Raw genomic sequence first — 21,899 nt, 5'->3', positions numbered from 1 at the left:
CTGGAAGGACTTTTTAAAGGAAATTCTCATACGGTATTCCCTACATGCCAAGCACTCTTGGAAGCACTCTGTATACACTAACTCATTTAACGTGCCCAATAACCCTGTGTGGGGGACCTATTATTCCTCATATTTAACAGACCCAAGGTTACAGGCGCACCTGCCCGAGGTTAACCCACCCATTAATAACGGGGCCAGCAATGGAAAGCCCAGTTGTACTTCAGCTCCAGTCCTCTTTAACCACAAGGCTTTCCCACCTCTCTTGAGCCACAGGCAACGGCCACCTCTAGGAAGCCAGAGAGACTGGTGAGGTGGGGACAGCAGCGGGAGGCCCAGCACATCTCTTCCCCACCTAGGCCGGCGCTCCCAGGGAGGGCCAGGTAAACTTCACACTATAGAATCTTCGGTGCCTTTTGATGCAAAACAAATGTAAATATAAAAATGCGACTATTCTGAAATGTTTAGGGTACAAGTACTGTCCACAAAAAAGGCCACAGGCAGCAGCTGGAGGGGAGGGAGCCCCAAGAGCCCAAAGGCCCATCAGCTCCCGCCAAGTGGATCAGCCAAGTGCAGGGAGCAGCTCAGGCACAGCAGGGGAACCAGGGCTGAACTCCAGCCTTCCAGACTGACTCAGTCACCAGGAAAGCACCCCCCTCCCCCCCCCCACCCCACTCCAAAGGCCTCACTTTCTTTTCTACTGTCACTTCCTAGTTCAGTCCCCGCCACTGCGCCCTCAATGGCAATGCGCTGGAAATTAAGACAATGGCAACGGACCCCAGCAAGACAGCTCTAAAGGGGCAGCCGCCAAGCCTCCTTCCACAAGAGCATTCCCCAACAAGAAAGGTTGGCTCCAGCACCTGGAAGGGGAAGGGCCAAGCAGAAAAAAAGCCGCACTCCTCACTGACTCAACTCCAGCGCAAGCCCCTTCTTTCCCCCCACCGCACCCCCACCTTCTTGAACTAAGAGCCCATCTATTATACCAGGCCATGGTTCATTTCAGCAAAAATCAACTAGCATTCTTCTGACCTGGGGCAAAAAATTCCCTCATTGAGATCCTGAAAAATAACATTACATCATGTTGCCCGTGTCAGGTTTATAAATGGGCCAGGGGGAGGCTGGGGTGTAACCGGACACTATCAAAACACTGGCCCTCGGAGAAGAAAGAGAAGAAAGGAGGCATTGTTGCAGGCTGTCAGCTCCCCTCTTGCTGGAGGTAAAGTGGGAAGCAGGGGGAAATGTTAGTGGGAGGCCGGGCACACCGTAGGCCCTCCCTCACGCCAGCTCCCAAGTCAGGCAGCCCCCCTCCAAAATGGGGTTGCCTCCATTTCCTGTGGGGTGCGTTAACCCTCATTTCTATTCCCTTGGCAGAGTGGACGGCCGACCTGTAAGTAATGTTTATTCCCATGCCTCAAAGCCAACAAGAAGTTCGGTACAGGATGGCACATCCAGGGGACATTTTTTTTTTTTTTTTTTTCTGAGCAGGCTGGCTCGCTTCTCTAAACAGACAACCCAAAAGAGAACTGATCCCGGGTGATTGTGTATACCCGAGAGTAACAATCTTAATTGAAAGATAGAAATGGGAACATGACCCAAAGCTAGAGGGGAAAAAAAAAACCAAAAAAAACAGACCCCAAGAAGGGTCAAGTGAACGTCCAAGCGTAAAGCAAGAAATCCTGAAAGCTGAAAAAGAGGGAAAAAGGAAAAAGAAAAAGGCATTTCAAAGCGGAGTTGGGGTGGGGGGGGGGGGGGGGCTCCGAGGGACAGACCAGAAAGTGACAAAAAGACCGTGGGAGGTTATGAAGCTGGGACAGACCCCACCAGCCAAAAGTGCTGGCACAAAGATTACAACATTTTCATGGATAAAAGGAGAACAGAGAGGATTTATGGTGAGAGAAAGTTCAGAAAATAGAAAGCAAGACAAATGTAAGCCAGCCTGACTGGAGACAGAATTCATTCTGCTGGTCAAACATCTAATTTGCTTTTCTCTTTTCTTTCTTCCCCAGCTCCGGGCTCAGCTTGGAAGGACAGGGGAACATGCAAATGTGTGGCCCCGAGGCTCAGGGGCACGAGAACCAGGTGACTTCCTCCACCAGCCCGTCCCCCCCTCCCTCCCAACAAGGGTGATGCAGCAGCCCCAGGACCCTCCAGGACCACAGGCCCAACTAAGGTCTGTGGCGAAGCGGAGGGACACAGAGATCACTTGTGTTGCTCCTGGTACATCCTTGTTTCCACCAAATTGTTGCTAATCCAATCATCACTCCACCAGGAACTTAACCTCTTACAAAAGCTCTCCCCACCCCACCCCACCCCAGCCCAGTGCCTTCTTGGCCTAATCCACCAGCAATTAAGAAAGCAGGCCCTGCGGACCACTGGGTCCCTGGTTGCTAAACTCTGCTTTTATGTTACCCTCACCACGTTTTCTTTGGAACTCGACGGGGACCCCCTCAACTAAAGTGGAATGGGGCCCCATGGCCCAAGTGCATCGCCCTTCAAAAGAGCTTTCCCACAGAGCCCTGGAACCAGCCCCCTCCCGGGTTCAAAGGAGGGAAGGGGAGGGGCCGAGGACCACCCTCCAACTCAGAGCTTACATTTCCCTCACAATTCCAGGCCCTCGAGGCTCCCCTTCTGCGGGAGGCTCTTGTTGGCGCCAGAGAGGGCTGCATTAAGGCTTGCAGGCCGATGGCAAGCGGGGACAAGGGGGCAGGGGAGGCCACCGAGGTGGCAGCCATCCGTTGCCTTGGTACTGAACCCAACAGAACAAAAGGAGCCGCACAGGGGCAGAGGGCTGGACGTCGTGAACTTGCGCCAACCCTTGGGTGTCTCTGTCCCCTTCTGGGACTTGCCAGGAAGCATCTTCTCCCACACCCTCAAGTCACGGGACCTCCTTCTCTGCTGAAGAGGCCCAGGCACTAACTCCCCTCTTGTTTTGCCGTACCCCCTGCTGAACTTACAGATAACTTTTCAGCGAATGAAGATGGGGTGCCTACTGTGCAACAGTCACTGGGCTGGGTGCTGGGAATACAGCGTGAGCAAAATCGGGATGGTCTCCGCCCCTAAACATGCTTGCCTCCCTTTCCCCCCCAACCCACCCCCCCCCCCCGCTCCCCGTTTCTAAAGCTCTTCCCAAATTCAACAGAAAGGTTTTAGGTGGTTCCATGAAATCCAGGTGGCTCACAGTGATGGCCCAAAGAGCAAAACCCTAGAAGAGGCTGAGCATCTCAGAGTGCCTGGGGGATGGGGCCTGGGGGGGTGGGGCTAGGAGGATGGGGCCAGGGAGGCCTCAGGTAGCCAGGAGACAAGAAGGGAGTTTGCAGGGATAGAAAAGGGCTAACAAAGAAGGAAGCGAAAGGTACAGGAACATGAAAATGAGGATTTTTGGCAATTTCCCTCCGTGTTTTTCAGACTGTAAAACAGGTCCCGCCATGCTTCTGTCCCTAGAGGTGTTCATATCTCTGATTAACAGTAAGAAAGTACTCGTCCTGGGGCGCCTGGGTGGCTCAGTCAGTTAAGCATCTGACTTTGGCTCAGGTCCATGATCTTGTGGTTCATGTTCCAGCCCCACGTCGGGCTCTGGGCTGACAGCTCAGCCTGGAGCCTGCTTCAGATTCTATGTGTGTGTGTGTGTGTCTCTCTCTGTCCCCTCTCCTGCTCACGCTCTGTCTCTGTCTCTCTCTCTCTCTCAAAAGTAAGCATAAAAAAAATTTTTAGAAAGAAAGAAAGAAAAGAAAGAGAGAAAGAAAGCCTGAGTCCTTCTCAAAATTGCCCAGCATGCTGAAGCAAGGTAGAGTTACAGGGAAAGGCCATGTCCAACCAACACCCATAACTGTATGTTCTTAGAGACTCGGTCTCTTGCTCTGAATTTATCACTTTCTCAGAAAAAAAAAAAGTGCCAGGAGAGGCCTCCTGAAAAGTCAGACGCCTCTGTCCCTAAGTTTATTTTTTAATTAATGAGTAAAGGGGAATTTATTGTTTGAAAAAATGTCTGTTTCATATCAACTCTTTTTCCTTGTTTTCCCCCAGACAGTGGAGCTCCAAAGAGACCAAGAGCAGATGTTTTATATTTCAGGAGAGAGCAGTCTCCCTCAATTCCTGAAGGATTCCTGGAATTCTTCTACTTAACAAAAATTAGCTACAGAGAAAGAATCATGAATCATGAATGGGAGCCCGGGAAGCCTCCGGGAGCCAATCATTTCTTCCTCCTCCCGTCACCCAAGGGCTGCCGGGTGCCTTGTGGGTTCCATGGAAAATCCTCTGGAAAAAAGCGAGGCATCAGGCTCTTCCAGTTACTCCAAGAGCAGGGCCATGTTCTGTGATCAGAGAAGCCGAGCCCAGCGCCATACTCTCAAAGAGCTAGAAGCTGGAGTCAGACCTGTGTTCTGCCCCCAGCTCGGTTTCAGGTTTGCTACTTACTCAGGTAATAAACATCTCTACCACCTCATCTGTCGCATAGAGCGAACCACCTATGACCTATGTCTCCAGCTGGAGACATACAAAGATCGAGTGAGATGTGAGCGTACTCTAATAAGTTAAGTACTTATACAAGCGAAAAGCATTTGTATTGTAATCACGGACATATGGCGTTCTGTTTACAAGGACTTTGGGCCGACCGGTACACGTCTGCACGCGTGGGTGGGATTAGCAGAGGCACAGAACACAGAGGCTGACCTCCACGAGGCTCTCGAAGGCTGCCCATCCCGGGTCGGGTCCCTTTACTACTCCTTTTAAGGCTGTTGCAAGCTTTAACCATTCAATATTGATTCGATAAACATTTATTGGGTATCTGGCACAGGACGTGGCCCATGTTGGGTGCCCGGTAAATATTTGCTGAATAATGAATGAATGAGGGCCTAATGCAGAGATGAAAAACTACATGGCAAGTTGCCACCAGCCTCTGCTCCTGAACCCACATCAGAAAACCATTAGTGGACTAAGGCGCTCTTCTCCAAGGACCTTGTACTCAGCTCAGAATTCTCAGACTTGGCACAGGAGATGAAACCTCTTGGCCGTTCCTGACCTAGGCACAAGGATAAAACACACCTCAACCCTGTGTTCATGGAGCTCACAAACTCATGGGAAATAGACAGTAAATCGACAAATGGAACATAATGTATGTTAAGGACAGAAGTAGGGGAGTCCAGAGCAAGGCCCTGGCACCCCCTGATGTGGGTGAACTTGCAGTTCTCACACCTGCCTGGGCTCTGAAGGTGACACTCTTTCCAAGCGTTCCTCCTGCCTCTCTGATAACCCTTGTTATCTTACCCTCTTCGACCCATATGCCAGCCCGCATATGTTGGCATTCTCGGTGTTCTTTCCTGGTCCTCTCACATTCTACACAGACATTCTTGTACCCTCACACTCCTCCCCCCATAACATCGGTTGCTATTTACATACTGATGCCCCCCACGTTCATGTCTCCAGCCCTGACCCTTCTCTGAAGCATATTTCCAGCTGACCCCTGGACTTGAATACCCAACAGGCTACCCAGCTCATCCTCCTCCCTGCTCTTTTCAGCCTCTGAGAACCTTGATATGCTTCAAGCATTACTACCGAAGCCTTCCAAACTGGGAATTCTTAGCTTTGGCACAACTGGAGCCCGGGACGGCCCTGGACTCTGGCCATCACGATCACGTGACTCGAGGCCTCTGCACATGCTGTGTACTCAGCCTTGGATACACCCCACACTCATTCATTCTTCAGCTACGCCTCTGCATCCCTCAAGATCTACTGAAACTTGGTTCTAATGTCACTTTGGCATCCTTCCCCCAAACCTCACTGCAGAGTCAGTCAGACCATCTTCTGTAAATCAATGAGCTTGTAAGATTCTGAAATCCCTCTCACTCATCAAAAAAATTAAGTTATAATAAGGCAGTATGAATGTTTATGCAATGTATGTTATACAAAATCTGCAAATGCCATCAGTCCCCACGCACAAATAAAGCATTAACCGTCTCCTTCACTCATTAAGTAAATAAGGAGTCCTTGCTATATGGCAGAGAATGTTCTAGGTGGCAGGACAGAGCAATGAGTCAAAGTCTCTACTATCACATAGCTTATACTCCAGCCTCAAAGGAACGGCTCAGCCACACACCGAGACGCATCTTCAGCTTATTACTAAGAATTCTTTCTATTAAAGTTTAATGCAGTCCTCTCTAGAAGTTCATTTTGTCTGCCAAGTCCTTTATGACTATTACATATGGATGCCACAGTAATAAGCGGATGGCATAAGCAAGGACTCACAGGACACAATAAAGGGGCCATGTCCACTCCTGATGGGTTATGGCTAACTCATTAGACCCTGTGACAAAAAGTCAGCACCAAGCGTGGGCCTGAATGACAGGGCATCGCGGTACACAGGAGGCGTCCTGTACAGGTGTCTGGTGAATGAATGAATGAATGAATGAGTGAATGGATGAATATTAGGATGGAAGGAGCCTCAGAAATCTGTAATCCTAAGAGTAATGAGCGCACCGTGTAATGACCATAAAGCGCAGACAGGAAAGAAGGCAGGCTGTGCACAGCACAGCCTCATACAATTTCTAGAACCTCTGCACTCCTCGGTCTCCTCGTTGCTAAAATAGGATTAAATAAGGGGGTGCCTGGGTAAATCAGTCGGTTGAGCGTCTGACTTCAGCTCAGGTCATGATCTCACGGCTGGTGGGTTCGAGCCACGCGTCAGGCTCTGTGCTGACTGCTTGCTCAGAGCCTGGAGCCTGCTTCAGAGTCTGTGTCTCTTTCTCTCTCTGCCCCTCCCCTGCTCATGCTGTCTCACTCTGTCTCTCAAAAATAAATAAATGTAAAAAAATAATAATAATAAAATCAAATCAAATAAAACAGGATTAAATGAGATCATGTACAAAGGGCTTTGCACTACGGCCAACAGTACGTGTTTAAGATGATCATATTATTCCTTCCTAGCTACAGTCCAGTCACTGAACTGAAAAACAGGCCACATGAAACTTAAAACTCAAAGCGTATAAGGCAGATATCCCCGGGAAGCGCTCGGTCCCCACGCTGGTGGGATAGGTCGGTGTTTTCCACATAGCCTGTCACAAGCCCTCTATTTGAAAAGAAACGGATTTCTGGAAAAGTTAACCACACTTTGCACAAACTCGGAAGTTTGCTATCTCAACAGAACCCACCACCTTCCATGGTCCCTACGATGCCGCCTAAAAAACACGTGTAATAAGACACTGAATCACACAAAGGCTTCTTCTGGAAACCCCTAAATATTTCGGTATCTGTTCCTGAGGGTCCATATTTTCACGTAACAGAGTGTTTCACACAAAGTGCGACTACCCCTCACGCAGGTAAAAACACCCCAGCGCCGTGAGCGGAGGCCCTGAGCTACATCTGGCCAGCCCCTCCGGGACAAAATTGCATTATTCACCTCTCATTTTAATTTTTCAAAGCCTGAGACAGAGCTGAACTTTCTCCACATTCTGTTTCACTTAGGCAGTTATTCAAAATTCCTCTCTTTTGCAAGCAACCATTCCGAACCAGAATGGTTAAAGAGAAAGAAAGAAGGCTGAAAACACAAAGACAGAAAAGGAAAAACAGGGAAGGGGGGGGGGCGGGGGGGAGGGAAATAGCACGAACTCTTTTGGCCCTGCCTTGTGTAGAGAAAAAAAACGAAATGCTGCTTTCCTAGTCTCATTATTCCCGCTCTGTGCCTAGTGGCTACTTTTAGAAAACTCTGGAGGGTGGGGGCGGAGTGGGTTGGGAAGGAGGAAGGAAAGAGGTGAAAGATAAGGAAGGGAGGTAAGGCAGCTGCAGAAGAAAAGAAAGGAGGGGGACACGAGGCTGAAACCTGACACCCGGGCACTCGGGCCTGCCCCCGGCCTTCTGGACTGAACACTCGCCAGCCAGGGGAGGCCCTCATGGAGGCCGCATACATTCAGCCCCTAATTTACAGCCGGTTAACGGCAAACATGCTACAAAGTACCTTTGGGGACCTCTGAGGACAGAAAGGAATCGGGGAGAAATTAGGTGCCTGGAGAGCTCCCCTCAAAGGCAAGGGCCCTTTCGTGCAAGTGAGCAATTTAGGGACTTTGCGGGGGGGAGATGTGCGGGGGCGGGGGGAGCAGGTCAAGTGGAGGAAACACGGGGCTGGTGGGACCTCGGGGGGGCTGGTGGAGAGGGCTGGGGTGCCCGGGAGGGAGGAAAGGCGCAGGCTGTCTTGCCCGTGGGGCCGTGTGTGGCTGCGGGCGAGCGCTGTGCCTAAGTGGGCGACACCCACTCTTCGCCATCAACCAGGCCCTTGTTCAAGCAATGAAATTAACAAGAACATCAAAAAATACAATACAGTAAAAACCCACGAGAACAACCAGGGCCCGGGCGTTTTCCTGGAGTGCTAAAATGGAGACCCACTTCCAGAATAGGGCAGAAGCCTGAAGTTTGCCCCAAGCTGCAGAAACTGAAACCCGGCTGGGGGGCGTGGGGGCGTCATGGTTTGGAGGGTGGGCCCCTTCCTGGCAGTCCTTCCTTCTCCTAGGCTGTTTCTCTCCAGCCCCCACTGTACCTGTGTGTGCTGGGAACAGCACAGGGCTTTAACTAACCAGGGCCTGGGAACTGGTCGGGCAGCTTTTCTCCCGAGGCCACAATGAACAGTGGCTGGGCCAAAACGCAGGCGTCCGAGAACCCCCTTCTCCTCCAGCAGCCGGGCTGACCGGGGAAAGAGAGGCTAAACAGATTACCTTTTAACTAACAGCTTTACCTAAACGGATTAACAAGGGAGGATTAACTTTCAGAGCCACAGAGCGGCCACCACCGCCAGCAGCCAGGACAGGGAAAGAGACAAGGGGGGTGCTCCCTGGAGTCTCCCCAGAATGGGCCCGCTGCAAAATAAACCCCACAAGCATCTTCAGAGTACCCGACTGCAGTGTATGAACCCTTACGATCTTCAAGGAAATGCAGTGAAAGCTTGGGGTGAGGCAGGTGGCAGGGATGGGGAGAAGGGCACGTGCTCCACGGGGGCACACGGATGCCACACCACGTCCCCCAAGACTCACCCTCCGCCCAGCACAACCTCAAGTCCCGCATTCCCATCCCCTGGGGGAAAGAATCGCGCATGCTCCCCTCGCCGGTGACCCCCACAAATGTGGCAAAACCTCCGTCACCCTCGCAATGAGCTTACCTGCCAGGGAATGAGGTTTCCTTCCAATCCCCTTTAACCACAGGTCCAGTGACCTCCCTCCTCTCTCCTTTGCTTTATTGTCAGCATAGGAGTCTTCTCACCTCAAAAGGGGGTGGCTATCGAATAAAGAAATCCCTGCCGCATTCTGATTTTCCCACGGCAGAGAGATTCCTGACTTGCGAGAAAGGCAAGCCATTCTTCAGGTGGGGAAATCACCCCCATGGCCCCGTCAAAAGTGATCCACTAGGATGACTGAGCCTGGGATCCACCTGGGATTGCCCCCGAGTGTACCGTGTGACCGCGTGTACGTGTACCGAGTACCGTGTACCGAGTGTACGCGTGTACCGAGTGTACGTGCGACCACGTTAGGGATGGAGCCGTGGTGCAGGAACAGGTCCACGGCAGTGTTAAAACACTGCTTTAACCAGTTAAGCTACACTGCTCTAAATAGGCATGGTGGTATCCCGGTCAATAGGAAATTGCTAGAAGCCCTGTTGGCTTTGTGTCGAGAGAGGGAGTACAGGTTGACTTCAGTTAAAAAGGAATAAAACCGCTTAGGTCCTTAACACTTCCGTCATTTTAGTCGAACACTACACCTTGGCTTTTTTTTTTTTTTTTTTTTTTTAAGGACAGTCCTGACTCACACATTCTACCCAAATGTCCCCATAAATACACTCACAATTATCAGGCCCAACAGACTAAATTGAGATCTAGGAGACAGGAACACCATGCCTCATTATTCAGCATCAGGCGAGGTACTTCAGATTGCCAGGGCGATTAGGGTCTTTCGCACTGCCCCCAAACTGGCCGCTGTGAATTAAAATTTGCTTTGCAAAAGAACCGCTCATGAGGTCTGAGTTGCATACACACACTGGCTTCAACTTTTGTTGGCTTGTTTCAAAAGAGCACAGAAGCTTTTTAAGAAAAGGGGGGAAATGGGGGATGGGGGTTGCACAAAGCCTGCTCTTTGCTTAGCAAACGAATAGGAAAAGTAAAACGAAGAAAGGACACCCGCCAGGATGTACCCCCAGTCTTCCTAAACTCCAGCAACAGGCTTTTAGAAAGGGTGCAGCCCATTTCATCCAAGCTGCCCCCAAGCACTTCTATGAGAGCAGGGAGACAAGAGACAAGCGTCCTTCCAACCTCCAGCATCCCGACTGGATCACCAGTTGTCCCCAACTCGGCCCGTGTCCCTCCCCCACCCTGAAGGACAGCCCCCCTCCCAAGCCGCTTTTGTAAGTCTTGACCGGCACAAGAAAAATGATGGGTCTGAACTATCAACCCTTCCCCAGAAAGGACTAAAAGGGAGAGGAGGCCACGGATAAAATATTCACATGGGAATACTGTAAAAAAAAAAAAAAAAGAAAGAAAAAAAGAAAGAAAGAAAGAAAGAAAGAAAAAAGAACAGCTAAGCATTTGCCGAGCAGTTCCAGACTGGCATGAAGAAAGAGAAAAGAAACATAAATAGAAGCGGGAGTGGGCGAGCAGTAGAAAGAGACTGGGGTCAAGCTCAGGATCTATTAAGAAAGAATGACACAGTTCAGAGAAAACTGGGAGTTCACGCTGGCGTCAGAGGAGAGCGAGGTTGGGATAGAGAGTGGTGTGGGACATGAGATCTTGAGGGACAGGTGGAAGGGGAAAAAAAGAAATCGGTTGGTAAGCCTGCTGACGCTTCTTTGCTGAAAAACCAGGAGGAAAAAGACACAGAAAACGGAGGCCCGTGCAGAGGAACTCTACTTTGCCTATGGGCAGGGAGGGGCTGGTGTGGACCCAGACCAGGAGTCAAATTCAAGCTCAGCCACATACCTGTTGAATAACCTAGGGCAAGTCACTCCACCTTTTGAGCCTCCATTGCTTACGTGAAAGGGGATAATGATACCTCTCCTTCTTACCTCCAGGCGGTTTGAAAGGTCAAATCTGATAACATAAATGAAAATGTGCTGTGAACTCTACAGTACTGCACAAATGTCAAGGTATGAGGTTCTTTATGAAAAATGTGGCTGCCCAGGTAGCCCTTTAAAACGGCCAGAAGGATAAAGGGGGCAGAAGGGAGCTGGGGAGGGAGGATCCTGCTGCCCAGAAATGATAAGACAAATGGCAAAACCAGACGTGAGCAGGTTCTCCGAGGACTGCACCACATAGTGAGGGCTCTGGGCATTCAACTAAAGACCACTTGGCACCAGTCTGCTCATCAGAAAAGTCTGGAAATTAAACTAGCTCGCCTCCAGCAGGTGACTCTTGTAGCTGTGAGGGTGTATGGTAGGCGTCTGTGAGGGGCGGATAGGAGAGATACCCAAGGATGACAGCAGACAATGGAAGGCTATGGCTTAGGCCCTCCCCGTGTGCCCTTGACCCCACCCAACTCCAGTCTGAAATCCTTCTCTGGATTCTACCACGCTGTAGGAAGGTAGGGAGGAGAAAAGAAGGGGGAAAGGAAAAGAGAGAGAAAGAGAAACATATTCTTATTCTACTAGTCGGGTTAACCAACCAAACAAACCCAAACCAGAAACCCAGAACTGGGAACCCTACAGAAACGTACGGCAACAATTCAGATCAGTTTCCTAAAAGGCCAAGGCTTCTTAAGTGCCCAGTTACACGCTACAAACGAACTCATCTAAGGAATCACATAGCCACAAGACCCCAAAACCAAGGTCATGAAAAGGCCATTCCTGAAGTCCTAAAATGTGGACGAAACTTAAGGAATTTCTTAAGGAAAAGTACGTACATGTCCTGGCTTCAAGGCCACACCTTAGAATCATCATCACTGGGGACAGCCAAATGGGTACAATGGTCCATATAAAGAATTGGGAAACTCTTGCTTTGGGGTCAACAAATTTGGAAGTATGGTAGACGATTATCGCTGTGCCCCTCCCCAAAACTCCTTTATGATGCCATCATTCCAACAAGTCAAGACTGTCTACCCCTTCAAAGAACTATGTTGGGTTTTCCAACCATCGACGCTTGATATCACCATCTACCTTCTAAGGGGATGACCGCCTTCCCAGCTAGCAAACCAACTCTATTCCTTCCAGAAATGACAGGGAGAGGGGACGCTCCTCCTACCTGGCCCTATGGGGCCACATAAACCCATCCCAGCTGAAGGAGTGAAGTAACCGGCAGTACACAAAATGTAAACATGACTGTGAAGTGGTGTTTTCAAATTGTTAATTGCAATGACCATTGCCCCAAACAAATCTTACCCTATTGGGCAACTTGTACCAAAAAAAACATAGCAAAATAAAGACCAGCAAGAACTCCTATCTCGAAGCCTGGGTCCTGGAGCATGCCTTCATTAACCCCCAGGACTGTTAGGAGCACAACTGAAGACAGATCATTGGTCCCAGTCAGGAAACCAGCCTCATATCCCAGACGTGCCACTCATCTCCCGTGTGGATGTGTCAAGACACTAAACTTCTCTGAGCCCCGGCTTCCTCTTGAATAATTTTTTAAAAAATGTTTGCTTATTTATTTTGTGAGAAAGAGAGAGAGAGAGAGGACAAGCGCATGAGCAGGGGAGCGGGAGACAGCGAGAGGGAGAGAGAGAATCCCAAGCAGGCTCCAGGCTGTCAGCGTAGAGTGCGATGTGGGGCTCGAACTCACGAGCCATGACATCATGACCTGAGCTGAACTCAAGAGTCAGACGCTTAACCAACTGAGCCACTCAGGTGCCCCAAGATATAGACTTTTTTTTTAATTTTGGAGAAGTGGAGCAACATACACGTAAACAAAATAAATCAATAAAAGCTTAGAGTTTAGTATGGAAACAAAATTAGCGTGCCCTAACAGCGGTCAAAATAATAACACCTTAACTCTCTGCGCGCTATCACGTAGTTACCATTATTCCTATTTAATACGTAAGAAAACTGGAAAGTTAAAGGCTGTATCTAGAATGAGGATGAATGAAACAGCAGCTTCTATCCTACGAACAAGCACTCTCTGCAGTAGACTCAAGTTTTTCCCAGATCATGGGCAGGTCTCTAATGATATCACAGTGATCCTGAAAGGCATCCAAGAATGCAAATGGTACATGGTAGAAACAGATCCTAAAAATGAGCCTGCGTATCAATGAAACGCAACTACAGCCAACGTTTTCCCTTGTATTTGTTCTCCGTAACTCAGTCCAGTACTAAAACTGGTCTGAAACAATGGACCGTCTTTTACTGGGAAATTCTACTTTCTCTTTGTCTAATCTATGTTCAGGGTGCCATATTGGACTCCACCAAAGCCCTGAAAATTACAACCTTTGGAGCTAGCTTGTCAGCCGCATTTCCCTAGCATGTATTTTTCTTAGCCAGCCCAGGCTGGGTGTCTCTTTCTGTCATTTTTTTTTCTTATGAGCCCATTTGCAAGGACAGAGTCTAATTCCATGTTCTTTAGAGCGCCCTTCATACTGCTGTTGATTAACACTAAATAATAATGATGTTTATAATAATGGCTGTCAATAATCATAACCATAACCATCATCGCCATAAATAAGATTTCCCAGTGGTGGTTTCTTGAAGCCGGTGAATACACAGTGACCGTATCGGTTTGGAGATCACCTCCTAAAAGCAAAGCTGAGCTGGGTGGTGACAATGAGCAAATCAATCCCACATAACATGCCAAAGATGGTGATTAATAAATGCCTCTTCTTCTTCTTCTTCTTGCCCAGGGTAGTGCGAGGGAAGTTCTGAGCAGCAAGGACCCCGTTCCACTGAAGGGAAGTAAGTCTGCTCGGCAGACGTACCAGGGATTTCTACTTCCCCTAGACAGGCTGAGCAATCCGAAAGGTCTCTCTGCTACTGGAAAGAGTACGATGTACCTTTGGGGACAGGCATGGAGCTGTCTGAAAGCCCACTGACAGTGGGAGCCCTCTCTAAGCCCAACTATTGAGTGTAAGAGAGAAGGTGTAAAATTGTAGCAGAAACCGGGTTCTTTTGTCTTCCTACTGAAGTCACTTGAGTGCAGACGGTACAGTGAAAAGAGCTCTGAAAGCAGACTTGCTTCATTTCTGCCACTTATTCCTCATAATTCTAAGCCTCACTGCCCTAACCTGCAAAATTTAACAGACCGGATGTGAGTTGTCCAATAAGGTAAAAACCAGCCACGGTTGGCACAGAGACCTTGAAATGTGGCTCATCTGAACGGAGATGTGCTGTAAGAGTAAAACACATACTCAACTTTAAAGACTCAGTCCAAAAAAAAAAAAAAAAAGAAATGTAAACTCTCCTTTATAATTTTAAGTCCATTACGAATTGAAATAATATTCTAGATATATTGGGATATTCTTGGAATTAATTTCACCTGTTTCTTTTTGCCTTTTTAAACATGGTAATCGCAAGTTCTAAATTTTCTATCTGAATGTAACATACCTCTCCTTCTCAGTACTGGATGGGATGATCTCTAAAGTCTCCCCTGCAGCTTTAATATTCTGTTTCATTGTGCGCTTCTGAGTGACCTTTCCTCAGCAAGTTAGTAACAAAAAAGGATTGAAATCTTTTCCTTACAGAGATTCGATTTCCTTATCTCTGAAATGGGGATAAGGCCACATTTCGGGGGAGATGAAACAGGAAAGTGATTTTAAATTAATAAAGTGCTATGCAAATTAGGTTATAATCATCGCACTGCCCTGTTACTTTCCAGGAGGTCCTATCCGGAAACAGCAGCCTGGAATACAGGGGCAAAGGAAAAGAAAGGTGGGAAAAGTAAGGTTCCCCCAAAAGGAGAGAACATCAGCTTAACCCTAAGAAAATCAGGAGCTGAGCCTCTCAAAAGCAACAGAGACCTAGGGCCATCGCGCGGGGCCAGGGAAGAAACCGACACAGTGAAAGCAAGGGCCCGCTCTGGGCACGTAAAGCACCCTGATCTCCTTGGTCCCCAAGGCACAAAGCACTTTATCCTTTACAGGAGACCGGATGGTATGCACCGACCTAGCAAAAGCTAAAAAAGAAGAAAACTAGCAGTATTTTTACAAAGTAGTGTCCACTTTCCTTTATTTATTTATTTATTTATTTATTTATTTATTTATTTATGAGCCCTCTCAACAACTTTTGGGGGTGAGCCAAATACCCTCATGTTTACAGATTGAAAACAAAACAGAGAGGTTAAGTAACTTACTGTGGCATGCAGCCCGTAACTACGAAGGTGGAATTCACACCCACGTCCGCCTACCTGATCAGTGTTCCCATCAGGAAAAAGGGGAGAGGATGTGGGGCCGGCTTAGTACTTCTAACCTTCAAGGGTACAGCTTAATTCTTCTGAAGGAGCCCTGGGATCTGGGGTCCACCTAACATCCGGAAAATCAACGTGCAGCCACAGTTGCACGATAATTGTGTCTGGATCTAGAAATAAGTAGCCTGGGTTTAGAAAAAATGTAAGGGCTGTGTGTTACAGATGCTGGAGAAGTGTTAGTTCCCAGGGCAGGAAGGAGAGAGGGACCCGCCGGAACCCAGGGCTCAGGAGAAAACCCAGGAGGAGTCTCCATCAGCAGCAAGGCAAGTGGGGGGCCGGCTGGGGCAGGTTTCGGGGGGACTGGCATGCTACAGGCAGCAGCAGACCCCACTCAGGAGCAACGGGGTGGTGGGAGGGAGGGGGAATCCCCGAGGCAGAGAACTCAAAGCAGAGGAGGAAGATGCCCTGACCTCTGGCCGGCCCCCTACGGCCACGGATCCTGCACTGCTTTCCAACGTCCCGTGTGCGGGTGCCACACCAATTCCAGAAAGGTCGTGCCCTTCCATTCCCCCTGAACCAGGCTGGACTCGGCCGCCCTCTTTAGCACCTGCTTATCCTGATGGCACTGGGAAGCGGGGCTCGCAACCACAGCCCCCGCTCTTTTCCTGACCCTTGAGAAGGAGGGGGCCGTCCGGGGACCATCGTAGCTTGGGACTGTGGCGCAACTGGGCGACCTGGCAGCAGTGGAGCACTCCTCTGTGAATGCCTATAAACTGCACTGAGGAGGCTGGCACGGGGGTTTACGAGCTGGATGAAGTGTCCCTCTCCCGTCTCCTAGGACACACGCTGGACTCACACGGGAGCTCCACCTAGACTCGCACAGAGACCGGAGATCGTGAGCCCAGAGAGGACCTTGTGAGCTAGGATTCCCTGCCACCCTCTCTCCGAACCACCACTCAGCTTGAACAAAGACCCTCCTCCCCACCTCCCTCCGGCTTCCCAACCCCCACCCCCTTCAGCTGCCTTCCCCCAGCCACATTAACTACTCAGAAACCCAGCCACCCCACTCTAGACTTACTCAGGAATCACATTCTTAGAATAACTCATCAATTATACCTGTCAACTTGCCAAGAATACCACAGGGGAGGTGGAAAGTCTAGACTGCCTCTAACTACAGCAGCACAGCACCCCTCTTCGCAGGGGCCCCCCACTTTCTGCCAACGGCCTTTGCAAGTTCACAAGAAACAAGGATCCGAGGCAACGCAGGAGCGCCGGGGCTGGAGTGTAGACCGGGTCACCAAGCTACTCTGGAGCCCGGGGTGGCGCAAGGCTCTCTCCCCCTCTCCGCTTGTAGACGAGGAAAACCCGGCACCAGTCTGCTAACAGGATGTTCTGCCACAAAAAGCCTGGGTTAGGAAACGTTGAAGAGAAATGTCACCTTACTACTCGAATATGCACACAAAGTCGTCGTCATTGAAAGTGCTGCCAAGGAAGCACCATGACAGACACACTTTTTAATTAATTGGCAAGGATCATTAGTAATTAAAACATCTATTGGAAAGTTGATTCTCCTAAGCAGGATAAATTCCCCCATCACCATGGATGCTTCTGATACAGTTAGAAAGTCCTCTTTCTGTCAACCTGTGCAAAGGTAAGCAGTCGTCGCCTGCAGTGACTCCGGATCCCACTTCTCCAGGGTCTTAATTAAGAAGGTTGTCCCTCGCTTCCCAAACCCTCCGAGCTAACAGAGCGATCCTGCAAAAACGCCACCAGGCGTGTGCTGTATTTCCACGATAACGCACGTAGCCATCGATGAAGCTGGTCTCGGGCAAGTTATTTTCATCAGCCTTTGCTTCAGTTTCCTCACTTGCTAAATCGTGACCATTTCCACCTCCCAGGATGGTCGTGTGGATTACCGGGGCTCATGCACAGGTGCACATACGAAATGCACACAAAACGCCAGACATGTTAAGACGTGCAAGCATGCAAAGATTTTAATTTCACCACCCACGGCATCCCTACGAGGAGTATAGTTTGTCCTTTATTTGGTTTACAATTTATTTAACAGATCCACAGCCAGAAGGAGAAACAGAACCCAAGGCGTCCTGACTCCTTAGATCCATTACCCGTCCACCCCAGCGGAAAGAACACCTGATTCCCCTCATCGCCCACACTGAACGGCTGGCGGACAGCACCACCTCCGGGAGCCACAGCGTTCACCAAGATCCGGACGACTGAGGGGAACAAGAGGCAACAGGTCTGGTCACGATGCCAAGCAAGATTTCACACTACTGTCCTCTCCCTGCAGGCTCGCCCAAAATGGCACCTTGCAACTGAATTTCCTCCTTACCAATTCAGGCCCCACTTTTCACTCCCACCAGCAGCTTGCTCACGGGGCCTCAGCGGTGCTGACCTCGGAGGCACAGGGTGGATGGAGCCTGGGAGTCATGGCAGGAGCGTGTGAAGCAAGCAGCACAGGAGAGCAGGCCGAGGGCCTCGAAGCACTAAGGAAACAGGGAGCAGTCCCTACTGGGGTCAGGACGATCACAGCACTGCCCTCCATTTGGCCTCCTTCTTCCTGGTTAGAGCTGGCTGATGTATTTCAGGGAGCGGTCACTATAAGACCTTGGAAAAGTCACTTCACCTCCCTGGCCAGCCATCCCATCCTGGGAACGGGAATCCAAAGAGCATCTGTCAGGCCCCCTTCCCGTGGTGACAGGTGGGTAATATCACCTCCACCCTAAATACCTCGCAGGGATGTGAGAGAATGAATGAGCCAGCATTACAGCCAATATTCGACTCTCCGGCAATAAACAACTCACCTTTTGGAGGTAAACGGGCTCTTTCCAGGGCACCAGGGGATCATTTAGCACTCTGGAAGCAGTAATTTGCTCTATGGTCCTCTGGTGTCCTGAGAAGTGCAATCCACCTCCAAAAGGTGAACCCTTAACTCCCAGAGAATCTGTTTCCTCACAGTAGGATCAGAAAGCTTCAGCGTTTTCCGCTTTAGGAAAAAGCACCCCAGCTATCATTTTCCGGCCTCTTCTCTCCACTCCCCCCTCCAACCCCCGTCAGCCGCGTCGCCTTACAGCACCCCCCCCCCCAGACCCTCCTCCCTCCAACAGAAACCAGATGAAGCCTTCGGCAAACGACTGGGGAGCTCGCAGTGTGTGCCTGGGGACGCTGCCACAAAAATCCTTTTCCGAGGCTTGTCTGTCGAGGGCCCCGGCAAGTTAATGGGAACCCACGGCCCCCTCTCGCCCGGCTGGGTCCTCAGCATTTGATTCCTGTCTGTCACTGAGTGATGAGGACAAAGGGTGAGGAGTCAGGAAAAGGTCTGCGCCACTTTGTTCGGAGTCTGGATGCGAACTTTGGATGAACTCTTCATCGGGGAGGGGGCTGGGGAGGCAAGGGGAGGCCAGGGAGGAGAAATCCACACAGCTCAGGCCTCCAAAAAAAAAAAAAAATCCTCTTTAAACAACAAGAAAGGAAGAAAAGGGGGTTAGGAGGGTAGAGGCAGCCTCCCTCGGCCCCCTTAGGAAAAAAAAAAAAGGAGGGCACGGTGGGGGGACAGGGGGTGTGCTTAAGGAAACAGAAGGCCGGGGCTCGACTCAACAAGGCTGCCGGGCCCATGCTGTGGGCTGCTGGCCAAGAGCGAGTTCTGCAGTCTCCCCCTCCAGCCGGCTCTCTTTCTCCCTCTATTTTTTTTCCCCCTAAACTAAAGGGAATTCCTAATAAAGCCACAGCAGACTCGCAGAGAAGCAAAGGGAAGGGAGAAGGAGCCTGGGATGGGAAAAGACAGATCAAACTCCTTGCTTTTCCGAAAACCCCCAAAGTGCATCTATGCATTTGTGCCCGTAAAACGAGAGCACGCTTCGCCCCACAACGGCGCACACCCAAAAACGTTTCATGCTGAGTCTGTGTCCCCCTTCCCGCACCGGGGTGCACGTGTGGGCTTGCCTGTGGTGCGGGCCGGCAGCTTTTCCTGGGTGGCCTTCCCCCCCGGAACCCTGTCGTTTCTAAAAAAGGGCCATTAACGTACAGTTGGAACCATCGCAAAAGCCAAGTTTGTCTTCTTTGTGTTCAATAAAACCCCGCTAAAACTCCTTCACCTCCACTTACCATCGATTTTTCTATTGTGCTCCACAGGCGTGTGTCTCTCACTCATCAGACTGTCTTTCATTCTGCGAACCTCTCTGACCACATCTGGACGTGAGGTTTTTCAGCTCCCGGGGATGGGTATCCCTGCTTCCTTCAATTATTTTGCGCCCGCGTGCAGTCGCACAGTCACTTTTGGTCTGGCCTCGGCCCTTTGGTCTCTGCCTCGAGAGTCTGGATTTCAGTTCCCCCCAAAATCGGGTGTCCGTCCCAAGCATGGGGAGCGGAGAGGTGCCAAGGACTCTCCTGCACCCCCGGGGCTCTTTCCCCTCTTGACCTGTATGTAAGACGTGAACTTAAATGACTTGGTGGGGGGGGTTCACACTCCCAGGGCTGCAAGAGGGGGCGCTGCGGCCAACATCTGGCACTTGGCTCCCCACCCCTCCGGGGAGCACCCCCTGGGGTGATGTGTGAGGCTGTCCCCCCATCTCCCCAAGCACCAGGGCGGGCTGCTGTAAATGGCAGCTCTGTGCCTGTGTCTCAGATTCACAAAATCCTATGTGACAAAGACGGGCAGATAGATGGGCCAACGAGATGGCCCTTCATTTATCTTCTGAGGGACTAACTCCATGCAGTCGCTAAGTGAATCCATGTATCGAAAACCTCTCGTTTTGCATTGCTAGGAATAGGAAAATAAACTCCACACAGCCGGTAAGTGTGTGTATGATGTCCTTGCTCTAAGAAAATCAGACGCACAGAGATCAACAACTACTGAGAAAACAAAGAGGCAGGTGAACCGTTGAGTATTCCCATTACAAAAAGGGCTCTTCGCCCTAAAAAGGGATGCTCCAAGCCTCACCTGGAAGAGACCTTATTAATCACTCAAATCGAACCCCTTCACTTAAAGAGGAAGCAGGCAAGGGTTTGGAAGGTTGACACTCAAGTTTTCGTTCTCCAGATAAAATCCTGATGGACCGGTTTTCTCTGTGGGCAGGTTACCTCTATTCTCCAGGTCCCTCCATGGAGAACGGTGTCCCCACGCCGGGATCTAACTCCCAATCACAACCCTCTGTCCCACCCTCCTGGGATCTCGAGCTTCATATCCACCGCACGCCCCACCGGTGCCAGGATCAACAAGATTTCTGAATCCACGCCATGTCCTAAATCGGCCCTCCGCGTGCCTGCCAATCTGTGGCTTCTTCCCCTTGCTTCAATTTTCAGCAGGTTTGAGAAGAAATCTTGAAGCTGTGGTGTGAATTGGTAACTTACAAAGCCTCTCGTACCCACAGCTCCCTAGAGATTCGCAACCACCGTGGGGGTGGACCAGGTCTGCCCGATGAGTGTCATCAGCGCCCACACAACAGGTGAGGAAACCACGCATGCACCAGGAACAAGAGCGGCAGGCTCCCCGGGTACCATCTACTCAATAGCGCAACAGGCCACTAATTGTTCCCCTGCGTCCGAATGCCGCTTGCTCCGCATGGGCATGCGTGTTTCCATTTTGCTCTGGAAATGAAGAAGCAAAAACATACGTTCTACTCAACACTCATCACACGCCTAGCGCCATGTTTGATGCTTGTTCTTACACCTGGGATGACCGTAGCATCTTCACCCACGAACAATCTCCTCTGGGCCAGCAATGAAATACACACACGTGCATCTTCTGCAGACAACCCGCTTTGTGTTTCTTACGCCTATCTGTCTGGACCGTTTAGCGCGTGGTCTTTCGACATCCTAAAAAATGCTCTAAGTTCCAAGGGCTTCTAAGTACAGCAGCTGTCTTCTCCGTGTATATCAGAGCTGGATGAGCCGGTTCCCAGGCAGCTTTTCTCCCTCTTTTAACTTAGCATCCCAGGAAGATGCCATTTGCTGAATATTTGACTGAACAAATAAATCTCCATCTGTAACCATCCCTTCCTCAAGGAATGTTCTGGAAAATGTGTGAGAGTAGAAATTGAAATTTATTTTGTTTATTAATTGCACACAGGGGAGAGTCCTTACGCAAGGACAGAGCAACACACGAGCATCGGATGTAAAGAAAAGAGTCTCCAAAGCAAAGTGCAAAAGTGTCTCAGCTAGACAGGCGCTGTCGTTTGTTCCCCTGATGCCCCACTTTGGGGGAGTCCTGGCAACTGCAAAGGTCATAGATAAGAAGTCTTACACAGATTGTGGTTCTCAGACAGTGGGACGGCCACAGAAAAGTCAGAGGAACCGGTTCCAGTGGCTTCCAAACCAAGCCAAAGGAGACCTTCTTTTCTATGAATGTACAGTCAGAAGGTGTCAATAGTAACCTGATGCTACATCACGATGCCCACGGCATTTCCCTCACTCCGTCTCATCACGTGGGCATTTTATCATCTCCCAGCATCACAAGAAGGGTGAACGCAGCAGAGTAAGATATTCTGAGAGGCAGAGACCACATTCCCACGGTTTTTATTACAGAATACTGTTAGAATTGTTCTTTTTATTGTTGGTCATTATTGTTAACCCCTTACTGTGGTGAATTTATAAATTAAAC

The 21,899-nt window shown here is 50.0% G+C and overlaps 1 protein-coding gene and 1 long non-coding RNA gene across 2 annotated transcripts in view; one reads left to right on the top strand and one right to left on the bottom strand.

The window, feature by feature from the left end:
* The window catches only part of PBX1 (PBX homeobox 1), a 295,032-nt gene that overhangs the window by 249,411 nt on the left and 23,722 nt on the right, over positions 1 to 21,899 (bottom strand).
* LOC109276642 (uncharacterized) lies at positions 1,758 to 5,956 on the top strand. The gene is made up of 2 exons (XR_002084774.2): positions 1,758 to 2,076; positions 4,021 to 5,956. It is a non-coding gene; the product is annotated as an uncharacterized LOC109276642 (long non-coding RNA).

This window comes from Panthera pardus, unplaced genomic scaffold (assembly GCF_024362965.1).
Source record: "Panthera pardus isolate Hobbes unplaced genomic scaffold, ASM2436296v1 HiC_scaffold_21, whole genome shotgun sequence".
Lineage (NCBI taxonomy): Eukaryota > Metazoa > Chordata > Mammalia > Carnivora > Felidae > Panthera > Panthera pardus.
The sequence above is the reverse complement of the archived record's forward strand: the minus strand, read 5'-3'. Positions and strand labels throughout refer to the sequence as shown.